The 24,722-nt window shown below is 45.6% G+C and overlaps 1 protein-coding gene across 1 annotated transcript in view; it reads left to right on the top strand.

Annotated features, from left to right (window-relative positions):
• Positions 1-24,722, top strand: part of CA11 (carbonic anhydrase 11 (inactive)) — a 768,903-nt gene that overhangs the window by 692,979 nt on the left and 51,202 nt on the right. The window lies entirely within an intron of this gene.

Raw genomic sequence — 24,722 nt, 5'->3', positions numbered from 1 at the left:
TATCCGAAAGGTGATAGCATGAACAATCATTAAGCATACAGTGAAATAATCAAGGTTGAAATCGGAAAGCAATGAAAAGATAAGAGTGCAATGAAAAGAGGAATGGTGGATCAAAAGAGAAGGGAAGAAAGAAGTAGTAGAATTGAGACCAAAAAGAACAAACTGAAATGGAAATTTGGTTAGGGAATAAAGAAAAGCAGGACCAGCAAGGAAGAGAAAAGAGAGGAAAAACAGAAATAGAATAGTGATACAGAGAATCTGAGAGAAAGTAAAAACAGGACAGAGAACAAGGAGACAGTACAAGTCATAAGATAAAACATAAAGACAATAAAAGCCATACAAGTGACGACTGAAAAACATACCTACAACACAAGATGAAGGTGAAGGATGGCAACACCAAAAGATGATGATGACGACGACGCCAGAACTCCACCAAACTCCAGAAGAACTAGGGGTAAGATATCAACAAAGGAGAGTCCACATGGGAAGCAAATGACGAGAACTATACCTGTTTGAGAAGGAAAGAAAGCAAGTGAGAAGGTAAGGGAAAGGATATAACAACTTAATGCAGGAAGCGGTACAAAGGATACAAGCAAAATAACAATAATCAAGAATTACATAGGCATAAAATAGTTAAACAAAACAAAACAAAACAATAACACATGTCAAATAGGTCTCGAGGTGTCCTTAGCCATAGCTCCATATTGATGAAGGAAATCTTGCAGTACAGCTGTTGTAGTCTTATCCTTATAAGTGACCTTGAAAATGCAAGGGTGAATTAATCCAAATCTGGCATTGAAAGAACGCAGCTGAGGTCGAAGATCGAGAAATTTTTTGCGACAATCAGCTGTAACTTTAGCCACATCCTGAGAGAAGAAGAGACCTTCCCAACAAACTTGTTATTTAGACTTGAGTACAGACAGGACTTGCATAAGGTCTGTATATTGTAAGAAAAACACAATGACTCCACAAGGTTTTGCAGAAATCTTGGGACCTAACCTGTGTGCCCACTGACTATTAAGAGAAGAAATGAAAGATAATTCTAAGAGTTTAGGCAGAAAAGTTTGAAAGAAAACGGTTGGGCTAGAACCTTCAATACTTTCTGGAAGACCATGAATTCTAAGGTTATTCCTGCGGTTTCGGTTTTCCAAATCCTCCGATTGCTTCTTAAGCAGAGAGATTTCAGACTCTAGAGTGGAAATACGGGAACAAGAGGTTTGAAGAGATTCTGTCTTTTGTTCCACAAAAAGCACACTTGAATCTAGCAAAGACCATTTATCGTCCAGATGTTGCAAAGTTTTTCTTGATATCCTCTATGAAAGGTTTTAAAGTGCGAATTTCTTCAAGGATGATATCCATGGATGCTGAGGATGAGGTCACTGGAGAAGGAGGGTCTTTTTTTCGGCCGTTTGGTGGAGATCGCAGGTAGTTTGCTTGCAAGATGCGATTTTGGAATGGTGCCTGTCAGGAAATCAGATTTCTGAGGAGAAATGCCGTCCATGTTGTTAAGAGCAGAGTCGGAGTCAGATTGCGCAGTAGGTTTAGAGGAGGTGTTCAGCTTAAGATTTCTTAGTTTCCCCCAAAGGAGAGCAGCTTGTGAGGAAAAGAAAGTTTCAGGTCTGAAGGAAAATCGCAGGAGCCACTTTCTTAGCACCAAAGTTCCATATGAACCAGTTACATGCAGATAAAAAGAAAGCCAAAACACAGAAAAGGAAATAAGGCAACCATTAATAGAGATGTCACTCCATGTCTCCCAAAGTATAAAGGAAGCAGCAAGGTAGATAGTGAGTGAAAGGGAAAATCACTCATGCATGTTGAAATCATAAACACCGAGTGTTAGATTTGGGGGTCACTAGGTGGCACAGGTAGGTACTTGCCTCTAGTCATCATAAGGGGATTACACTCCTAAAATAACCCCTGCTCACCCCCTTGGTAGATTGGCACGAGCAGGCAGGCTTATTTCAGAGGCAGTGTGTAAAGTATTTGTGACCACATACAGTAACCCAGTAACAACACTACAGATAGACACCACACAAGGTTTTTATATAAAAAATAAGTAGACTTTATATAGAGTTCCCGCAAGACCATAAATGACAAAAATACACAATACTGTTACATTAAGATGGTAGATTTAGCTTAGTATAGTTCAGTTCTTAAGATGCAACACTTGGCGTCAATGTACCTTAGGTTGCGTAGCGCTTCCACGATAAGTAGTGTCGCAGCGAGCGAAATGCGGCAAAGTTCAAGAACAAAGAAATGAAGATCTTCCAGATGTGGCATGCTTCTCCGGGGATGCGAGATGTTCTCGGTTGGATGCGTGGACTGCAGCGTCGAAACCCCGATTCAGCGATGTGACGGCAACAGCTCCAAATGCAACACTCTTTTTCCTTGATGTTTGAAGCTTTTGAGAATGCGACAACTACAGCGGCGACATCTACGATGCTACGGCAGCAGCTCCAACGGCGACGCGCTTCTCGGGGATGCGAGGCGCTTTGCTTTGATGCGGTGCAGTGTGACAGTTCCATCGGCGACACCCTCCTTCAGAATTACGACGGCAGGCACAGCGACGGCGACACGCTCCGACCTCATTGCGAGACTCTTCTCTCAATGCGGTGCAATGTGACAGCTACAGCGGCGACACCCTGCTTCGGAGTTGCGACGGCAGCAGCAGCGACGGCGACTCGCTTCCTCTTCGTTGCGGCACGCTTCTCTGGATGCGGTGCAGTGCGACAGTTCCAGCAGCGACACCCTCCTTTGGAGTTGTGACAGCAAGCACAGCGACACGCTTCTTCCTCAATGAGTCGTGCTTCCAGTTCCTTGTGACACACAGTTCCTCAGAAGGCCCAAAACAGCAGCAGGCCCTTCCAAAGAACTCTGGGGAGCTGGGGGGTGAAGTCTGTTGTCCCTGAGACTTCAGCAGGAGGCAAGCTTTTTTCCAAGCCCTTAGAGATCCTTCACAAGTTGAAAGTAAAGTACACAAAGTTTCTTTCTCCTTCCTTTGGCAGTAAGGCAACCACTGCATGCCAGTCTTCAGGTTCCTCTTCTTAGTAAAGGTTTCTTCTTGTAGTCCAAAGTGATCTAATTTCATGGGATCAGGGTCCCAATATTTATATCCCAAAATCCTTTGTTCTCTGAGGGGAGAGGGGCCTTTGCCCAGTCCAAACTAGTTCTGAAGCACTCTGTTTACCAGACTTCTCCTTTCCTTTCACAGTGCAGGGCAGAAACATCAGACGCCCCACAGGAGGTGGAGCCAGCATTGTGGAAGGCAAGTTCAGTCCTGGAGCACTTAGTTTACAGGACTCCTTCTCTTCTTTCAGTGTGCAGGGCAGAGACATCAGCCGCTCCCCAGGAGGTGGAGCGAGCATTGTGGAAAGCAGGCACAGCACTTTTCAAGGTTCAGGTTCAACTCCTCCCTCCCATCTAAATGCAGATCTCTCTATTCACCACTGGGCTGACTCATCCTGTCTCTGGGAATCCCCCAGCCCTGTCACTCACAAAACCAAACAAAGGAATACACAACCTAGCAGAGGCATGCTTGAAAGGTTAGACAAGCAAATACCTACTTTCTAAAAGTGGTATTTGCAAATAGAATGTTAAAACCAACTTCACTAAAAGATGTATTTAATCATTTTGAGTTCAGGCATACTAAACTCGAATTTCTACCATGTTCTCTGAGTCAGTTAAGATTATAAAATGTAATAATTCTAACAGCCCATGCTGGCCTATGCCGAGGAATACAGATGAAGAGCAGAGCCCAAGAAGAGGCTTCCTCTCATCTTCTGCGAGGAAAGCCATGCACCTGGTCATTTATTGATTTATTATTTCATTTATTTGAAAAGTTTTGAAGGGCGTGAACAAGACCCAGTAGGGTATCAGAGCTCTGTACAAATGCAGCCAGGTGGTTAGGCTGGCACAGTAGAAAATAAGAAGCACAGTGGAGACAAAGTAGACATGTAAACAGTTAACACGATGAAGATTGCAAAGTAGACAAGAGAAGGTAGGGTTGTACGGTCAATACCATTGGTTTGTAAGGCTACAGTCCTATTGTCACATGTAAATATTCAGGAGCAAAGCTTTGACTTCTTTTTTAAATGCATAGGTCGAGGGATTCAATCTCATTTCTGGCGGGAGAGGGTTCCAAATTCTCAGAGCAAGACCTCAGAAGGCACGGCTGTAGGTTCTCTTCTTTTTGAACTTTGGTGGTTTCAGCAGTTAGAGGTTGGGAACTTCTTAGTGCGCGATTCCCACCTGATATTTCAAGTTTATTTGCCAGGTACGTGGGTGTGTTATGATGGGCCACTTTATGTGTCAAGCCAGCTATCTTGTACCTGATCCTTGTATCGATGGAGAGCCAGTTGAATTGTATTAGGTATGGTGAGATGTGGTCTTGCTTTCTTGAGCCCTTGATTAGTCTGACAGCTAAGTTCAGAGTAGCACTTAAAGGGGCCAGTTTAGCTTTGGGTAGCCCTGCCATGGTCGCAATTCCATAATCGGATTGGACAACTTGTTTCAGGTCAGTATGCGGCAGGAACAGTTTGATTTTCCTTAATATGTATAGTTGAAGATTGGCCTCTCTTGTTGTCGCACTGATGTGATCTTGCATATTCAGGAATTTCTCCAGGATTAGGCCTAGTGATCTAGTGGTACTTACAACTTGTGGGGTGCAATTGAGGGCTGTTAGGTGTTTGAGTCAGTCCTGAATGGGTGCTGTATGATTGTGGGGGGCAAGCAAGAATAATTCTGTTTTGAGTGTATTTACCTTAAGGTGGTTGTGATATAACCACTGTTGAGTTTTCAGAAGAGCATGGTTGAAAGTAGTGATGTCATCAGGAGAGGTAATTTTCATATACAGTTGATTATCATCCACATACATGTGATATTGTATATCAGGCTGTTTCAGAATTTCGGTGAGAGGATCCAAGTAGTGGCTGACGAGAGTGGGTGAGACTGTGGATCCTTGTGGGACTCCAATAGAGACCGGCCTACTGTTAGAAAGGTCATTGTTGACTTTGATTCTTTGAGATCTATTTTGAAGGAACAAGGCAAACCAATTTAGGACTGGACCTGATAACCCCATCCTTGTTTATAGAAGGTTGATTAGTTTGTCGTGTTTGACCATGTCAAACGCTGAAGATCAAGCAGTATAAGCAGGCAAGGTTTGTTTTCGTTAAGCTGTCCTAAGGCATTGTCTAATATGTGTGTTGACGCAGTTTCAGAACTGTGTCCAGATCTGGAGCCAAATTGGTGATTGGCAAAGAGTGGAAAGTCATCAATGTGGTTGCAGAGTTGTCAATAAGCGTATTCTCAAGTAGTTTGGATAGAGTCATGATAGTAGAAATTGGTTGATAGTGGAAAGGATCAGTTAAGTCTGCCTTAGGTTTCTTTGGTAAGAGGGTGACTTGTCCAATCTTGAGGCAATCTGGAATCACTCCTTGTGTGAGAGATTCATGTACAATCTTTGACCATAGAGGGAAAATGTACGAGATAAGTTCTTTAAAGAGTTTGGTGGGCATAGGATCATAGAAGTGATTTGACGTTTTTAATGTAGCTATGAGGTTAAGCAGCTCAGCATCGTATGGTAGTCAGCAGGTATCAGACATGGAGTTAGTGTAGTGATCGGTGAGTTCCTCGAGATTTGTTATGTTAGGGGGTGGCGGAAAAAGATTAATGCTCACGATGGTAAGTTCATTTACGTTGATGTTTCTCACATCTTGTGCCTATTGTTTATTTTTACAAAGTTGTCCATGTCTAATCAACAACTTTTCAAAGATGCTGAAGGAGATAGGGAGGTGATCTGTCCTGTCGCAAGGTAATATGTCATCCAGTTGTATGATGTTATCCTTGGCTATGATAAGATCTAATATGGCACCTTTGTAATGTGTAGGCTTGTTGCAAGACTGTGTGAGGTTCAGGTCAGTTAGGAAAGTTTTAAAGGAGCATACTTATAGATTGTTTTCGTTGTTCCAGTGTAAGTTGAAATTCCCAAGGAAAATATGGTTACGGGGTTGGTCCAAAATAACTGATATGATCTCCATTATTTGTTCGATGAACAGAGGATTATCTCCAGGGGCGTGGTAGATCATGTCAAGAGAACATATTGTTTTATCATTCTTTCAGATTTCAAGATCCAGGTGTTTGTAAGAGGACATCGGCATCAAGTGTCTCTGTTTCACGTAGAGGTTAGTTCGATGGAGGCAAGCAATGCCACCCCCGGTTTTGACTAGTCGATCCATTCTAATGATCTCATACAGGGAACTAGAATGTCTAGGATTGGAATAGAGGTGTCCTTGAGCCAAGTTTCAGTTAAGATCAAGATGTCTAAATCGTATGAGAGTATGAGGTGTGCAATGTCAGCTACATGTCTTACTGCTGATCTTCAAATGATAAGCATCAATTTGTTGCGAGATTTGGTCACTACAAATTCAAGGTGTGTTGTTTGTATAGTTTGTAAGTTTTCTTTGTTCATTAATCGGATGTTGACACTGGGATCCATAAACAGATTCGAGGGAAATGCTTGGATAGTGAATGTGGTGGGGGCCAATTCAATAAGATCTGAATTGTAAGAAAGTAATAGGAATGAATGTTCGCGTCAGTCAGGTGTATATTAATGGTGGTCAGTCTATGCCTGTTTTTTGTTTTTTGATAGATTGCAGGGTCCTTGAAGCCTGTTCTAGATCCTCTAATCCTGGGATACTCAAACTATGTGGGATACCCTTGAATCCTGCTGTAGTTTGCTATTCATATTCAGGAAACTTTCACAGCATTTTTGGGTGTCAGCACGGAGAGAGGATATACAGTGCCGGTGGTTGGAGTGGGTGGTCACAGCTAAGCAGGAAGCATGTGGAAGCCACAATCCTGGGTGGCTCGTGGCACACCAGTGCAGACGACATACTGACAGGCAATACTTTTAGCAAGTGGCTGGGGGTGGGCATGGAGAGAGGATATGCAGTTCTGGTGGTTGGAGTGGGGGGGGTCAAAGCTAAGAAAGAGGCACGTGGAAGCCACAATCCCGCGTGGCATGGTTCCTGGAATACCAGTGCAAACAACATGCTGACAAGCAATGCTTTTAGTAAGGGCTGGGGGTGGCCAAAAAGGCCTGGGACCAGAAGTGGATGAAAGTAGGGTAGTACACCTGTGGCAAGCCATGACACTAGATCCACCGCTGCCTGTCCTGTAGACACAGGATACCTATCTCATTGCAGATGGAACATCAAGTGTTTAAAAGAGACACATCCATGTGTGTGGGATTTTCACTTTAATGAAGTGGCTGAATCCAATAAACTTTGACAACTTTATGGAAGCAAAGTTTCCCTAAGTTTACCCATCTTCACAGATTAAGGTGAAATCCTCACCCAGTCCAGTTGTCACTTCCCTAGTGTCAGTGTACCAGAGTCAGTGTTGCTACCTGTGTGCCAGTGTCACTAAGCCTCTGATTGTGTCAGTTTCCCATTGTCAATGCCTCAGTGTAATTGTGTCAGTACCTCATCATTAATGTAAGTGCCTCAGTGTCAGTACATCTGTGTGAGTTTCCAGGTTTTAGTGTCTGTGCCTCTGGCTTGGTGTCCCAGTCTGGATGTCCTTCTGCCACCAATATAGGTGTTCTGCAGTCTCATTGTCAAAGAAGCAGTGTCCACATCAGTGCTTCTTTGTCTGTGTCAGTGACCCGGAAATGGTCTCTCTGCATTAGTGTCCCTGTTTCAGTGAACAATTCTTCAAGATCATTGTCATAATTTAAGTATGCTAATGTTCCTTTACAAGTGACAGTACCCCTGTAGCAGCATCCCACCATTTGAGACCATGTGTCAGTGTTACTGTATCCATGATCCCAGGGCAGTGCTGATATCTCAGTGTCAGTGTTGGTACCTCTCTGTCACTGTCCTCGTATCAGTGTCCTGTTGTCAACATTATTATTATTATTATTATTCTTTACATTTATAGTGTGGATCAGCTACCCACAAAGGGTTTCCTGGCGCCTTTGTATGATGTTCCTATAGTGCTACAGTCAGAGAGAAATGTTTAGATGTTAAAAAGCCACGTCTTTAAGGCTTTTCTAAAGCTCATATAATTGGTCTCATTGCGTGCTGCAAGTGGCATGGAATTCCAGAGCGTCGGCCCTAGGAAGAAAAAGGATTTGCCACCCATGCGTGACCGTTTGATTTTAGGGATGGCAAAGCTCTTCGCCGTAGAGGAACGAAGAGTACGAGAAGGGCAGTAAGGGCGCACAAGAGTTTGGAGGTATTTTGGGGCTTTTTCCGTGTAGATTTTATGCATAAAGCAGAGAGTTTTAAATGTTATTCGATTTGCGATCTTTAGCTAGTGAAGGTCCCGAATGTATTCAGTAATAGAAGTAGTACTCGGGATTTTGCATAGCAGTCTGGCTGCAGCGTTTTGAACTGTCTGCAATCTCCGAATCGTAGCTTTCTTTGCCCCCAGGTATAACACGTTGCCGTAATCAAGCCTTGAAGTAATCAAGGCATTGATTACTGTTTTCTTTGTTGATTCCGGCAGCATTCAGCAGATCTTCTTTAGCCATTTTAAAATGGCAAAGCATGTAGCTGAGGTTTTTACTGCTTGTTGGTGCATATTAAGAGAGTCATCAATAATGATGCCCACATTTCGTGCCTGCATCACCGGAACCGGTAGCATGCCCATTTCCTGCGGCCAGTGCTTTGGGCCCCACAACATCTTATTTTTTCCAAGAACCATCAGTTCAGTTTTCTCCCCGTTTAATTTAAGGAAGTTGTCCTTTATCCAACCGGCAATTTTAGTGAGACCCCTTTTAAGTGTGGAGGGTGTGTCACTATTTTCTGAAGAAAGCAAAAAGAACAGCTGAGAATCATCAGCATAAGAATACATTTGTAGACCTGTTTCTTTTACCACCTTCGCTAGTGGGCTCATGTATAGATTAAATAATAACGGACTAAGTATAGAGCCCTGTGGTACTCCATGTTCGAAAACCTGAGTATCTGAACAGGCCGAACGAGAAAAACTTGAAATGTTCGCTTATTCAAGAAGGATTTGAGCCAATTTAGTGCGGGGCCTCGAATACCTAAGGAGTGTAGTGTACGCATTAATACGGTGTGTGATACCGTATCGAATGTGGCACTTAGGTCTAAAAGTACAAGTGCAACGGTTTCACCTTCATCCAGCCGACGGCTAATGTTCTCGGTGACTCCCAATAGAGTGGTTTCTGTTGAAAAACCCGATCTAAAACCTGATTGACAGGGAGGTAACAAATCTTGGACCATGACAAAATCAGTTAGAGTACGGTGCACATGTTTTTCAAAAATCTTCGAAAATACCGGTAGTAAGGAGATGGGGCGAAAATTGGAAGGAAGATTTGGGTCAGCTCCAGCCTTTTTTATTAAGGGATGAATCATAGCATGTTTCCATTCCTTAGGGACGATCTCCTCTTGAAGGGACACATTTAGAAGGTCTGTAATAATGTCCAATGACCCCGTATCAAGTTTTTTAAGTACCTGGCAAGGTAAGGGGTCTTTTGGGGAACTAGAGTTAATTGTATTAAGTAGCTTGGATACAGTATTAGTGTAAAGCCTCGGCCAGCACTCCAGAGTTTTGCTGGAGTTATGAGAGACAGATGTGTCTATGTTCATAGATGGAGTGTAAGTCGAGGAATCTCGTGAGGAAACATCTGTTACATGGCCTTTGCTCTGGGCAACTTCTATACCTTGATAGATTTTGTCTACTTTACCAACAGAGAAAAGTGGCCAATAAATCACATTGCTGCTTGCTCAAATCTGGTGGAGTAGGTAGTGTTTTAGAGCCCGCCAGTTCCTTCACCATTTTAAAAAGAGCTTTTGACCGGTTTAAGGCCTCCACAATCTTGGAGCTCACAAAATCTGCTTGTGCCTTATTACAGAGAGTGTGATACTTATTTAATTTGTTTCTGTACATTTTTTTTGCTTCCAATGAATATGTTTTCCTCCATATACGTTCAGAGGTTTTACATTTCGCTTTTTCTAGTTTCAATGGTTCCGTGAACCATGGGGCGGGGGTTCTATGTCCTTTGCATTTTAATTTGGTTCTCGATAGGCAGGTGTCTATTGCAGTCATAAGCCATTTCTGCACTGCTACAGAAAAGTAATGGACAGATTGTTCAGAACAAGGAGTATGTGAATTTAGAAAGGTATTCAGAGTATCTATATCAAGTTTTTTCCAGTTTCTAATGAACTTGGGTTGTTCCGATGTACCCTCAACCGTTAGTGTGTCAACTTGAATCGAGAACCTAACCAAATAATGGTCTGAGTGAGTGGGTCCCGAATCGAGTAGATTTAGATTAAGGGAAGCTAAGTCAGCAATAAATTCAACAGCTGATGAGTTGTTTGGATTTTCTAAGATCCATACACGGACAGTGGCATACCAACACTAGTATTCAAACGCTCCATGTAACTGTTCTTGTGTCACTATGTAAGTCCTTATGCTAATGTCCATGTCTCCAAGACTACCCATGCATAAGCGTTTGAATACTAATGTTGGTATGCCACTGTCCGTGTATGGATTTGCACATGATAGGGATCAAGTGTAAATGCCCCAGCATCAGCACTAATGACCTACTGTAAAGGTAGGTACCACAGTGTCAGTATTAACATGTTAATATGTATGCATTGCTGTTCCAATGAAGGAGGCAAAGTCCTATTATCAGCATCCTTCAGTTAGTGTATGTACCTGTGTTAAAATGTAAGTATCCTAGTGTCAGTGAATTAGCATGCAAGCCATTGCCCCCATGTTAGTGTTGTACTGATGCCCTGTGTTAGTGTCCATGTATTAGGGCCATAGTGTCAGTGCCTATATCAATGCTTATGTCCACTCTGTCAATGTCCTCCTGTCAGCATCTCAGTGTCAGTGTTCAAGTATTTAAATGTTAAGTAACGGTCACAATGTCAGTGTACCTTCCAGTGCCAGCATCTCCGAGTTGGCATGCCTATGTGGGTGGGTAAAAGCTAGAGCCAGGGTCCCTGTCAGTGTCTGCATTTCTGCACTAGTGGCCATATGTATGTGTTTGTATCTTGGTGTCATTTTCCCTGTATCAGAGTTCCATCATCAGTGTCCCGGTGTCAAGAATATCTGTTTGAGGGTTGGAGCACATTTCACTGGCAGTGTCTGTGTATCAGTGTCCCATCCCTGTGTAATACCCCCATTTATGTGCCTGAGAAGCATCTTTAGGCCCATATTACTCAAGTTTGCATGGGCATTAGTGGGGCACAATACAATTTCATGCTGTGGATGAGGGCCTTTACAGAGGTGAGATATAGGCTATTGCTTGTGTCGCCCGAACATCTACACAAATTGTACTAAATGTTGACCTTAGTATGCCTATTGCAATGCTAATGTCCTGTCAGTATTGTTGCCTCTAAGTCACTGTTCCCATAGCAGTGGCTCGGTGTCAATGCCCCCTGTCAGTGTCTATATGTCCATGTCAGCGCACCTGCATTAGTGTCAGTGTTGCAAAATCAGTGTTTCCATGTCACTGCTCATGTTTCATGTAAGTGTTGCTGCCTCTCTTTCACTGTGCCCTTCGTAATATCTTTAGCCCAGCATCTGTGTCACAGTATCAGAGTACGCCTGTTGTCACTAGCATTCCTTGGTCAGGGATGATGTATACTTCAGTGCCAGTTTCCTGGTCTCTGTGTTCTTCTATCTGTATCCCCTGCTGGTGCTAGAATCCTGTGTCAGTGGTACTGCCCCGGCATCAGTGTCAGTTCCTCAGTCTCAGTGCCCCAGTTTCAGTCTTTGTCCCAGCTTGCGTGCCATTGTCTCTCTGTCACTGTATCAGATTCATTGCTCCCATGCCATACCCTGTGTCACGGGTTGAGTACCAGTGCCCCTTTGTTGGTGGACTTGTTTTAGAGAATGTGCCTATGTCTGTTCCATGCAGCATATTCAAGTCACTGTCAACAATATACAAGGCGATCCATACCAAAGAACCGCACTATTAGGACAAAACAGCCCTTTCTGTGACTGCCTCTTCCATCTGAGAGACTCTCCTTATTCCCCTGTAGCCCCACACCAATTCTTTCTGAACCCATCTCCTTCTGAAGTCGTAACAATTGGGAGTCTTATATAACGGGCCTGGAATGAAGAGGGGTTTGACAGGTCAGTGCAAGTTGATTTACTAGCACTCAAGTGAATAGGTATGCAAGCAACCATACCCAGGCAGAGACTGTCAAAGTATGAAACATTTCATCCACTTTTCCCTACAAGATTCCACCCTATCATTCCAGAACAGTACAGAACGCTACTCTAGGCCGAACGCATCCACTTTCCTTTTGGTTCACACAAACCATTACATTATAAATGTGACAAATAACTATAAAAGGATAAAATGCTTGCACTAACAACTTTCCACTTTTTGGACGTACTCTCCCAGGTACCTACTAAATACAAGATGGATGCTTAGTGGATTCATTATCAAGCATTATTCTTTTGTCTTGACCAAGTATTGGACCTGGCACCATTGACGTGGGTTTCCCCTGTATTTTTGCCTTTTGCTTCCTGTGTTTTAGCTGTGTGTTGGACTTTGTTTTGCTGGTCTAGATGCTTTGGGTACTTTACCACTGCTGTTGAGTGCCGTTGTGCAAGTGTTCCCTTTGATAATTGTTGTTATGGATTGGTGATTCCATGATTGGCATATTTGATTTACTAGTCAGACCCAGTACAGTGCATTGTGTGTGCCCAGGGCATATAAATCAAATGCTGCTAGTGGACTTGCATATAGCCAGGTTCTGAGCTGGGATGGGGCAGTGAGATAAATAACGGTGATGGATCAAGCCCTGATCTTTGGACTGGGTAAGAGTGGTCTGTTTAACTCAGACACTCTGTTCATCACCACCCCCTTTTTGTAAATCGTTTTTGGCCACTATAGGTGTGGCAGGGTATACTCAGACATGAGTCCCTTTCTCACTGCTCCATCAGGATTCAAGCAAGCCGGGCCGAAGAAGGCTGAAATGCCAGAAACCGGTCCCCGGTAGCTTGTCTCCTTTCTGGTGAAGAATTGGCTTGGTAGTTTAGTCTGCCCTGTTCCCATGATGCACTGGGCCAGGGACAGACTGATTTGCATATAGCCAGGTTCTGAGCTGGGATGGGGCAGTGCGATAAATAACGGTGATGGATCAAGCCCTGATCTTTGGACTGGGTAAGAGTGGTCTGTTTAACTCAGACACTCTGTTCATCACCACCCCCTTTTTGTAAATCGTTTTTGGCCACTATAGGTGTGGCAGGGTATACTCAGACATGAGTCCCTTTCTCACTGCTCCATCAGGATTCAAGCAAGCCGGGCCGAAGAAGGCTGAAATGCCAGAAACCGGTCCCCGGTAGCTTGTCTCCTTTCTGGTGAAGAATTGGCTTGGTAGTTTAGTCTGCCCTGTTCCCATGATGCACTGGGCCAGGGACAGACTGATTTGCATATAGCCAGGTTCTGAGCTGGGATGGGGCAGTGAGATAAATAACGGTGATGGATCAAGCCCTGATCTTTGGACTGGGTAAGAGTGGTCTGTTTAACTCAGACACTCTGTTCATCACCACCCCCTTTTTGTAAATCGTTTTTGGCCACTATAGGTGTGGCAGGGTATACTCAGACATGAGTCCCTTTCTCACTGCTCCATCAGGATTCAAGCAAGCCGGGCCGAAGAAGGCTGAAATGCCAGAAACCGGTCCCCGGTAGCTTGTCTCCTTTCTGGTGAAGAATTGGCTTGGTAGTTTAGTCTGCCCTGTTCCCATGATGCACTGGGCCAGGGACAGACTGATTTGCATATAGCCAGGTTCTGAGCTGGGATGGGGCAGTGAGATAAATAACGGTGATGGATCAAGCCCTGATCTTTGGACTGGGTAAGAGTGGTCTGTTTAACTCAGACACTCTGTTCATCACCACCCCCTTTTTGTAAATCGTTTTTGGCCACTATAGGTGTGGCAGGGTATACTCAGACATGAGTCCCTTTCTCACTGCTCCATCAGGATTCAAGCAAGCCGGGCCGAAGAAGGCTGAAATGCCAGAAACCGGTCCCCGGTAGCTTGTCTCCTTTCTGGTGAAGAATTGGCTTGGTAGTTTAGTCTGCCCTGTTCCCATGATGCACTGGGCCAGGGACAGACTGATTTGCATATAGCCAGGTTCTGAGCTGGGATGGGGCAGTGAGATAAATAACGGTGATGGATCACGCCCTGATCTTTGGACTGGGTAAGAGTGGTCTGTTTAACTCAGACACTCTGTTCATCACCACCCCCTTTTTGTAAATCGTTTTTGGCCACTATAGGTGTGGCAGGGTATACTCAGACATGAGTCCCTTTCTCACTGCTCCATCAGGATTCAAGCAAGCCGGGCCGAAGAAGGCTGAAATGCCAGAAACCGGTCCCCGGTAGCTTGTCTCCTTTCTGGTGAAGAATTGGCTTGGTAGTTTAGTCTGCCCTGTTCCCATGATGCACTGGGCCAGGGACAGACTGATTTGCATATAGCCAGGTTCTGAGCTGGGATGGGGCAGTGAGATAAATAACGGTGATGGATCAAGCCCTGATCTTTGGACTGGGTAAGAGTGGTCTGTTTAACTCAGACACTCTGTTCATCACCACCCCCTTTTTGTAAATCGTTTTTGGCCACTATAGGTGTGGCAGGGTATACTCAGACATGAGTCCCTTTCTCACTGCTCCATCAGGATTCAAGCAAGCCGGGCCGAAGAAGGCTGAAATGCCAGAAACCGGTCCCCGGTAGCTTGTCTCCTTTCTGGTGAAGAATTGGCTTGGTAGTTTAGTCTGCCCTGTTCCCATGATGCACTGGGCCAGGGACAGACTGATTTGCATATAGCCAGGTTCTGAGCTGGGATGGGGCAGTGAGATAAATAACGGTGATGGATCAAGCCCTGATCTTTGGACTGGGTAAGAGTGGTCTGTTTAACTCAGACACTCTGTTCATCACCACCCCCTTTTTGTAAATCGTTTTTGGCCACTATAGGTGTGGCAGGGTATACTCAGACATGAGTCCCTTTCTCACTGCTCCATCAGAATTCAAGCAAGCCGGGCCGAAGAAGGCTGAAATGCCAGAAACCGGTCCCCGGTAGCTTGTCTCCTTTCTGGTGAAGAATTGGCTTGGTAGTTTAGTCTGCCCTGTTCCCATGATGCACTGGGCCAGGGACAGACTGATTTGCATATAGCCAGGTTCTGAGCTGGGATGGGGCAGTGAGATAAATAACGGTGATGGATCAAGCCCTGATCTTTGGACTGGGTAAGAGTGGTCTGTTTAACTCAGACACTCTGTTCATCACCACCCCCTTTTTGTAAATCGTTTTTGGCCACTATAGGTGTGGCAGGGTATACTCAGACATGAGTCCCTTTCTCACTGCTCCATCAGGATTCAAGCAAGCCGGGCCGAAGAAGGCTGAAATGCCAGAAACCGGTCCCCGGTAGCTTGTCTCCTTTCTGGTGAAGAATTGGCTTGGTAGTTTAGTCTGCCCTGTTCCCATGATGCACTGGGCCAGGGACAGACTGATTTGCATATAGCCAGGTTCTGAGCTGGGATGGGGCAGTGAGATAAATAACGGTGATGGATCAAGCCCTGATCTTTGGACTGGGTAAGAGTGGTCTGTTTAACTCAGACACTCTGTTCATCACCACCCCCTTTTTGTAAATCGTTTTTGGCCACTATAGGTGTGGCAGGGTATACTCAGACATGAGTCCCTTTCTCACTGCTCCATCAGGATTCAAGCAAGCCGGGCCGAAGAAGGCTGAAATGCCAGAAACCGGTCCCCGGTAGCTTGTCTCCTTTCTGGTGAAGAATTGGCTTGGTAGTTTAGTCTGCCCTGTTCCCATGATGCACTGGGCCAGGGACAGACTGATTTGCATATAGCCAGGTTCTGAGCTGGGATGGGGCAGTGAGATAAATAACGGTGATGGATCAAGCCCTGATCTTTGGACTGGGTAAGAGTGGTCTGTTTAACTCAGACACTCTGTTCATCACCACCCCCTTTTTGTAAATCGTTTTTGGCCACTATAGGTGTGGCAGGGTATACTCAGACATGAGTCCCTTTCTCACTGCTCCATCAGGATTCAAGCAAGCCGGGCCGAAGAAGGCTGAAATGCCAGAAACCGGTCCCCGGTAGCTTGTCTCCTTTCTGGTGAAGAAGTGGCTTGGTAGTTTAGTCTGCCCTGTTCCCATGATGCACTGGGCCAGGGACAGACTGATTTGCATATAGCCAGGTTCTGAGCTGGGATGGGGCAGTGAGATAAATAACGGTGATGGATCAAGCCCTGATCTTTGGACTGGGTAAGAGTGGTCTGTTTAACTCAGACACTCTGTTCATCACCACCCCCTTTTTGTAAATCGTTTTTGGCCACTATAGGTGTGGCAGGGTATACTCAGACATGAGTCCCTTTCTCACTGCTCCATCAGGATTCAAGCAAGCCGGGCCGAAGAAGGCTGAAATGCCAGAAACCGGTCCCCGGTAGCTTGTCTCCTTTCTGGTGAAGAATTGGCTTGGTAGTTTAGTCTGCCCTGTTCCCATGATGCACTGGGCCAGGGACAGACTGATTTGCATATAGCCAGGTTCTGAGCTGGGATGGGGCAGTGAGATAAATAACGGTGATGGATCAAGCCCTGATCTTTGGACTGGGTAAGAGTGGTCTGTTTAACTCAGACACTCTGTTCATCACCACCCCCTTTTTGTAAATCGTTTTTGGCCACTATAGGTGTGGCAGGGTATACTCAGACATGAGTCCCTTTCTCACTGCTCCATCAGGATTCAAGCAAGCCGGGCCGAAGAAGGCTGAAATGCCAGAAACCGGTCCCCGGTAGCTTGTCTCCTTTCTGGTGAAGAATTGGCTTGGTAGTTTAGTCTGCCCTGTTCCCATGATGCACTGGGCCAGGGACAGACTGATTTGCATATAGCCAGGTTCTGAGCTGGGATGGGGCAGTGAGATAAATAACGGTGATGGATCAAGCCCTGATCTTTGGACTGGGTAAGAGTGGTCTGTTTAACTCAGACACTCTGTTCATCACCACCCCCTTTTTGTAAATCGTTTTTGGCCACTATAGGTGTGGCAGGGTATACTCAGACATGAGTCCCTTTCTCACTGCTCCATCAGGATTCAAGCAAGCCGGGCCGAAGAAGGCTGAAATGCCAGAAACCGGTCCCCGGTAGCTTGTCTCCTTTCTGGTGAAGAATTGGCTTGGTAGTTTAGTCTGCCCTGTTCCCATGATGCACTGGGCCAGGGACAGACTGATTTGCATATAGCCAGGTTCTGAGCTGGGATGGGGCAGTGAGATAAATAACGGTGATGGATCAAGCCCTGATCTTTGGACTGGGTAAGAGTGGTCTGTTTAACTCAGACACTCTGTTCATCACCACCCCCTTTTTGTAAATCGTTTTTGGCCACTATAGGTGTGGCAGGGTATACTCAGACATGAGTCCCTTTCTCACTGCTCCATCAGGATTCAAGCAAGCCGGGCCGAAGAAGGCTGAAATGCCAGAAACCGGTCCCCGGTAGCTTGTCTCCTTTCTGGTGAAGAATTGGCTTGGTAGTTTAGTCTGCCCTGTTCCCATGATGCACTGGGCCAGGGACAGACTGATTTGCATATAGCCAGGTTCTGAGCTGGGATGGGGCAGTGAGATAAATAACGGTGATGGATCAAGCCCTGATCTTTGGACTGGGTAAGAGTGGTCTGTTTAACTCAGACACTCTGTTCATCACCACCCCCTTTTTGTAAATCGTTTTTGGCCACTATAGGTGTGGCAGGGTATACTCAGACATGAGTCCCTTTCTCACTGCTCCATCAGGATTCAAGCAAGCCGGGCCGAAGAAGGCTGAAATGCCAGAAACCGGTCCCCGGTAGCTTGTCTCCTTTCTGGTGAAGAATTGGCTTGGTAGTTTAGTCTGCCCTGTTCCCATGATGCACTGGGCCAGGGACAGACTGATTTGCATATAGCCAGGTTCTGAGCTGGGATGGGGCAGTGAGATAAATAACGGTGATGGATCAAGCCCTGATCTTTGGACTGGGTAAGAGTGGTCTGTTTAACTCAGACACTCTGTTCATCACCACCCCCTTTTTGTAAATCGTTTTTGGCCACTATAGGTGTGGCAGGGTATACTCAGACATGAGTCCCTTTCTCACTGCTCCATCAGGATTCAAGCAAGCCGGGCCGAAGAAGGCTGAAATGCCAGAAACCGGTCCCCGGTAGCTTGTCTCCTTTCTGGTGAAGAATTGGCTTGGTAGTTTAGTCTGCCCTGTTCCCATGATGCACTGGGCCAGGGACAGACTGATTTGCATATAGCCAGGTTCTGAGCTGGGATGGGGCAGTGGGATAAATAACGGTGATGGATCAAGCCCTGATCTTTGGACTGGGTAAGAGTGGTCTGTTTAACTCAGACACTCTGTTCATCACCACCCCCTTTTTGTAAATCGTTTTTGGCCACTATAGGTGTGGCAGGGTATACTCAGACATGAGTCCCTTTCTCACTGCTCCATCAGGATTCAAGCAAGCCGGGCCGAAGAAGGCTGAAATGCCAGAAACCGGTCCCCGGTAGCTTGTCTCCTTTCTGGTGAAGAATTGGCTTGGTAGTTTAGTCTGCCCTGTTCCCATGATGCACTGGGCCAGGGACAGACTGATTTGCATATAGCCAGGTTCTGAGCTGGGATGGGGCAGTGAGATAAATAACGGTGATGGATCAAGCCCTGATCTTTGGACTGGGTAAGAGTGGTCTGTTTAACTCAGACACTCTGTTCATCACCACCCCCTTTTTGTAAATCGTTTTTGGCCACTATAGGTGTGGCAGGGTATACTCAGACATGAGTCCCTTTCTCACTGCTCCATCAGGATTCAAGCAAGCCGGGCCGAAGAAGGCTGAAATGCCAGAAACCGGTCCCCGGTAGCTTGTCTCCTTTCTGGTGAAGAATTGGCTTGGTAGTTTAGTCTGCCCTGTTCCCATGATGCACTGGGCCAGGGACAGACTGATTTGCATATAGCCAGGTTCTGAGCTGGGATGGGGCAGTGAGATAAATAACGGTGATGGATCAAGCCCTGATCTTTGGACTGGGTAAGAGTGGTCTGTTTAACTCAGACACTCTGTTCATCACCACCCCCTTTTTGTAAATCGTTTTTGGCCACTATAGGTGTGGCAGGGTATACTCAGACATGAGTCCCTTTCTCACTGCTCCATCAGGATTCAAGCAAGCCGGGCCGAAGAAGGCTGAAATGCCAGAAACCGGTCCCCGGTAGCTTGTCTCCTTTCTGGTGAAGAATTGGCTTGGTAGTTTAGTCTGCCCTGTTCCCATGATGCACTGGGCCAGGGACAGACTGATTTGCATATAGCCAGGTTCTGAGCTGGGATGGGGCAGTGAGATAAATAACGGTGATGGATCAAGCCCTGATCTTTGGACTGGGTAAGAGTGGTCTGTTTAACTCAGACACTCTGTTCATCACCACCCCCTTTTTGTAAATCGTTTTTGGCCACTATAGGTGTGGCAGGGTATACTCAGACATGAGTCCCTTTCTCACTGCTCCATCAGGATTCAAGCAAGCCGGGCCGAAGAAGGCTGAAATGCCAGAAACCGGTCCCCGGTAGCTTGTCTCCTTTCTGGTGAAGAATTGGCTTGGTAGTTTAGTCTGCCCTGTTCCCATGATGCACTGGGCCAGGGACAGACTGATTTGCATATAGCCAGGTTCTGAGCTGGGATGGGGCAGTGAGATAAATAACGGTGATGGATCAAGCCCTGATCTTTGGACTGGGTAAGAGTGGTCTGTTTAACTCAGACACTCTGTTCATCACCACCCCCTTTTTGTAAATCGTTTTTGGCCACTATAGGTGTGGCAGGGTATACTCAGACATGAGTCCCTTTCTCACTGCTCCATCAGGATTCAAGCAAGCCGGGCCGAAGAAGGCTGAAATGCCAGAAACCGGTCCCCGGTAGCTTGTCTCCTTTCTGGTGAAGAATTGGCTTGGTAGTTTAGTCTGCCCTGTTCCCATGATGCACTGGGCCAGGGACAGACTGATTTGCATATAGCCAGGTTCTGAGCTGGGATGGGGCAGTGAGATAAATAACGGTGATGGATCAAGCCCTGATCTTTGGACTGGGTAAGAGTGGTCTGTTTAACTCAGACACTCTGTTCATCACCACCCCCTTTTTGTAAATCGTTTTTGGCCACTATAGGTGTGGCAGGGTATACTCAGACATGAGTCCCTTTCTCACTGCTCCATCAGGATTCAAGCAAGCCGGGCCGAAGAAGGCTGAAATGCCAGAAACCGGTCCCCGGTAGCTTGTCTCCTTTCTGGTGAAGAATTGGCTTGGTAGTTTAGTCTGCCCTGTTCCCATGATGCACTGGGCCAGGGACAGACTGATTTGCATATAGCCAGGTTCTGAGCTGGGATGGGGCAGTGAGATAAATAACGGTGATGGATCAAGCCCTGATCTTTGGACTGGGTAAGAGTGGTCTGTTTAACTCAGACACTCTGTTCATCACCACCCCCTTTTTGTAAATCGTTTTTGGCCACTATAGGTGTGGCAGGGTATACTCAGACATGAGTCCCTTTCTCACTGCTCCATCAGGATTCAAGCAAGCCGGGCCGAAGAAGGCTGAAATGCCAGAAACCGGTCCCCGGTAGCTTGTCTCCTTTCTGGTGAAGAATTGGCTTGGTAGTTTAGTCTGCCCTGTTCCCATGATGCACTGGGCCAGGGACAGACTGATTTGCATATAGCCAGGTTCTGAGCTGGGATGGGGCAGTGAGATAAATAACGGTGATGGATCAAGCCCTGATCTTTGGACTGGGTAAGAGTGGTCTGTTTAACTCAGACACTCTGTTCATCACCACCCCCTTTTTGTAAATCGTTTTTGGCCACTATAGGTGTGGCAGGGTATACTCAGACATGAGTCCCTTTCTCACTGCTCCATCAGGATTCAAGCAAGCCGGGCCGAAGAAGGCTGAAATGCCAGAAACCGGTCCCTGGTAGCTTGTCTCCTTTCTGGTGAAGAATTGGCTTGGTAGTTTAGTCTGCCCTGTTCCCATGATGCACTGGGCCAGGGACAGACTGATTTGCATATAGCCAGGTTCTGAGCTGGGATGGGGCAGTGAGATAAATAACGGTGATGGATCAAGCCCTGATCTTTGGACTGGGTAAGAGTGGTCTGTTTAACTCAGACACTCTGTTCATCACCACCCCCTTTTTGTAAATCGCTAGTGGACTGCAGCACTGATTGTGCCACTCACATAAGCAGCCTGTAAATGTAAACTCTGGCCTGCCATTGCAGAGCCTGTGTGCAGTCTGGCACTGCCATTCCGACTTGGCAAGTGCACACACTTGCCAGTCCCTAACCTTCCCTTTTATTACATGTTAGTCACACCTGGTAGGCCCAATGTACCCCTGTTGGAAGGGTGCATTGAATGTGAAAGGTAGGACATACCCTGATGTGTGTGGCAAGTCCTGATAGTGAAATACTGCCAATTTCGTTTTTCACTATTGTAAGGACACCTGCCCACATTGGATAGAATTGGGAGTTTGTTTAGTACATCTTATGAACATAACTACCCCTGGGAACAAGGTAGGAAAATACATTTTGATATGCCTGAACTCAGAATGTTACAATGTATTTTTTGTGAGGGTGATTTTTACTAGGTTTTTTTGTGTATGAAAATACCACTTTTAGAAAGTAGGTATTTTCTTGCTTAGCCATCGAGTATGCCTCTGCTAGGTTTTTGTATTAAATGTTTGGCTTTGGAGTGTCAGGGGCTGGGGAGGAGCATTGGCTCTTGAGAGCCTGATGAGTCAGGGCTGGGCCGAATAGGCCTGGCACTCCATTTGGAGTGGTTAGAGGAGGAGCACCTGCACCTGAATTGGGCTGTGCCTGCCTTCCAAAATGATGGCTCCGCCCCCTGTGGTGTGTCTGGAGCCAGGGCTCACACTGACAATGGAGGTTGTTCTGCATTTGCAAAGTGCCCCACAGAACTGGTTTTGGCTGGGTACAGACACTCTCTGCCTTCAGATGACAAAGGATTTTGGGGTATAAAAAGAGAGGCCCAGACACCAGTCTTTTAGATCACTTCTGGGAAATCAAGAGGAACCTTTGCCAAGGAGAAGAACCGGAGAAGCTGAGTAGGAATACTGCTCCTGTGCTGTTTGCTCTCTGGGGTTGGCCTGCAGTGGCTACTTGCTGCCTAGGAAAGAAGAAAAGGACTTCGCTGTTTGTTGCTCCCCTGCTTGCGGAATATCTCCAAGGGCTTGACACTGAGCTTTCCTCCTGTTCTGAAGTCTCAGGGACACAAAGACTTCACCACCAGCCCACTGAACTTCCTTGCTGGGAGTTCTGACCTGAAAAGAGGTGGCTGCTGTTGGTTTGGAGCTCTAGAGACTGTTTTCCGCTGGGAGCTGGAAGAATCCACGCATCGTCCCGGATCGTCGCATCGCGGCGGCAAATTTGTCGCATCGTTGGGGGATGCAGTAAGAAACTGATGCATCACCTCCCCAAGCAGTACGAAATCGACGCATCACCTCTTCTCCGATAAGGAACTGACGCATCACCGTTCCAGGAGCAAGGAACCGGTGCATCACCTTCCCTATTTTAGAAGTGTATCCCCCTTACCCTGACTAGAAGCAAGGCTCCCTATTTGGACAAAGGTACGTACCTCTGCCAAATAGTGTCCCCCATTTCTAACACCAAGACATTCACACTCTGTTTGTCTCACTCCTGTATGAACTAAAGACAATTTGCTTTTTGTTTTAAGTATGACCATCCTCTAGTTGGTTGTCACCTTAGTCTCCACTTTAGGGTTGTGAAACATACTTTCAATATTCCTAACCACACCAAACTTATTCACTTTTGCAACATCCCTCACAGAAGCTTTCGAACAACAGGTATGTACTCCTTTGTATTTCTCTTGGGCCGAATATCTCACATCACATTCCCAAATACAGACTTGTCACCATCTCTCCTTTTCCTCCATTCTTTTTTCAGCCTTGTTCCCACAACTCTTCACTGCAAGAGCATAAATGGTGATATAGAAGTGCTAGTATGAGAAGTCATGCAAACAGCGCATTGCATGTCTCTCACAATAAGTTTCCAATCTTTACCATTGAATGATTCCAAATGTGTGTGAATCTTTGTTGCTCTGTTGAAGCCTTCCACCACATCACTGCTCCTTGGATGGTACTACAATTGTTTCACATGGTTTACACCCATCACCTGCAAGTATGCCCCCATTTCCACAGAAACTAATGAAGTATCATTGTCTGTCCTCAGCTCATCAAGGATGACCTCACGATTGGAAATATCATGGATAAAGTCAGTAATCTTTTTGGAACTTATCTCATTAACAGATCACCTTAGGCAAATGTGTTATTACAGAAAAAGTAGGACCCTCTCCTAGCAAACCACATGAACGTTCCACATCTAATGTCCACTTGCTCCATGGTAATTCTCGCACTTGAACTGGCCTGGCTGAATTAGGCTAAATACCTTTATATTTGTCACTGACAGATTATGTTACATAATTTCTCTGATGAATTTCTACCAACTTGTTCAATGCTGGCCCCAAATCTCCTATGCTTTATTTTGTCCATACCGAGGCGACCTTCATAGAATATATTTAAGAATCTTCTACTTATTCTGATTGGCAGCACCATCAGACCTTGCTTCTCAAAGTCCTGTTCACCTTCGTTAGCTTATCTGCCACGCGATAGTAAGCTCCTTGTATCTTATTTGTTTTTCCTCCTCTTGGACACCCTCAATACCCACCACTGATGACAACATGTCATCTTCTTGTAACCGTTTCAGCCATCAGTCATCACTCAGTATTGCATCCAAAACTGCCACCATGAAGATGACCACGACCTGCTCACCTTCCTCCATCTCCAGGATACACAACCAGCCTAACTTCTCCTCCTCATTGTCAACCCCGTTAGACTCCTAGCTGCTGGCACATATTATAGTAGGCAACAATATACTTAAAGACTATACTGGATTTTTGGGTGTCTAGGAACAGCACAAACAACACTGTTGATAGTGAAAAGTTCTGCAAGAGGTACATGGTCGGGTCATAACTTTCCTATTGTGATAATCCATTGAGCTCTGCATGTATAGGTCTGGACTCCATCCTCATCATCAGTAAAATGAAGGTCTATGCGAGTTGGTTTGTTAGCACTCAAGTACATAGATATGTTGTCAAGTCCACCTAGGGAGCAACCATCAAAACATGTAATATTTATCCCATATTCCTTAACAGGATTCCGCCCTACCATTCCAGAGCAATACTTAACATTCTTCTACACCCAACATGGCCCTCTTACAAAGTGGTTTACTTAAAGCAATGTTACCATTAGATATCAACATATCTATATCTTCTTTAATAACATTATTGCTTTTATATCTAAGTCTCAGTCTAGCTGAAGAAAACTGGTAACAGTACAGACACATCTAAACTGCAAAATGATCAGAATTATGACAACAGTGCACAACTATGCTATATAATGCACTGTTGTAACTCCGTATTAATATTCTTTATCGTGAACTATAGCTCACTGATGATCTTGGGCTGATTGTACTCTCATCAGAGGGGACTTGGCATGGCAGTTCGAGCTGGACTGTTGCTATTGGAGCAGGACACTGTCCGATTTGCATATGGCTGCTCTCTGTTTCTGGGGGCCGATTGAGCAAAAAACAATGGACTGGAATGTAGGCCAAAGCAATCACCAGTTGCTGAAATTAGTTCAAGGATTGCTTCCTTCACTTTGT

This window comes from Lissotriton vulgaris, chromosome 7 (genome assembly GCF_964263255.1).
Source record: "Lissotriton vulgaris chromosome 7, aLisVul1.2, whole genome shotgun sequence".
NCBI lineage: Eukaryota > Metazoa > Chordata > Amphibia > Caudata > Salamandridae > Lissotriton > Lissotriton vulgaris.
Note: the sequence above shows the minus strand (reverse complement) of the source record. Positions and strands in the feature narration are given on the sequence as shown.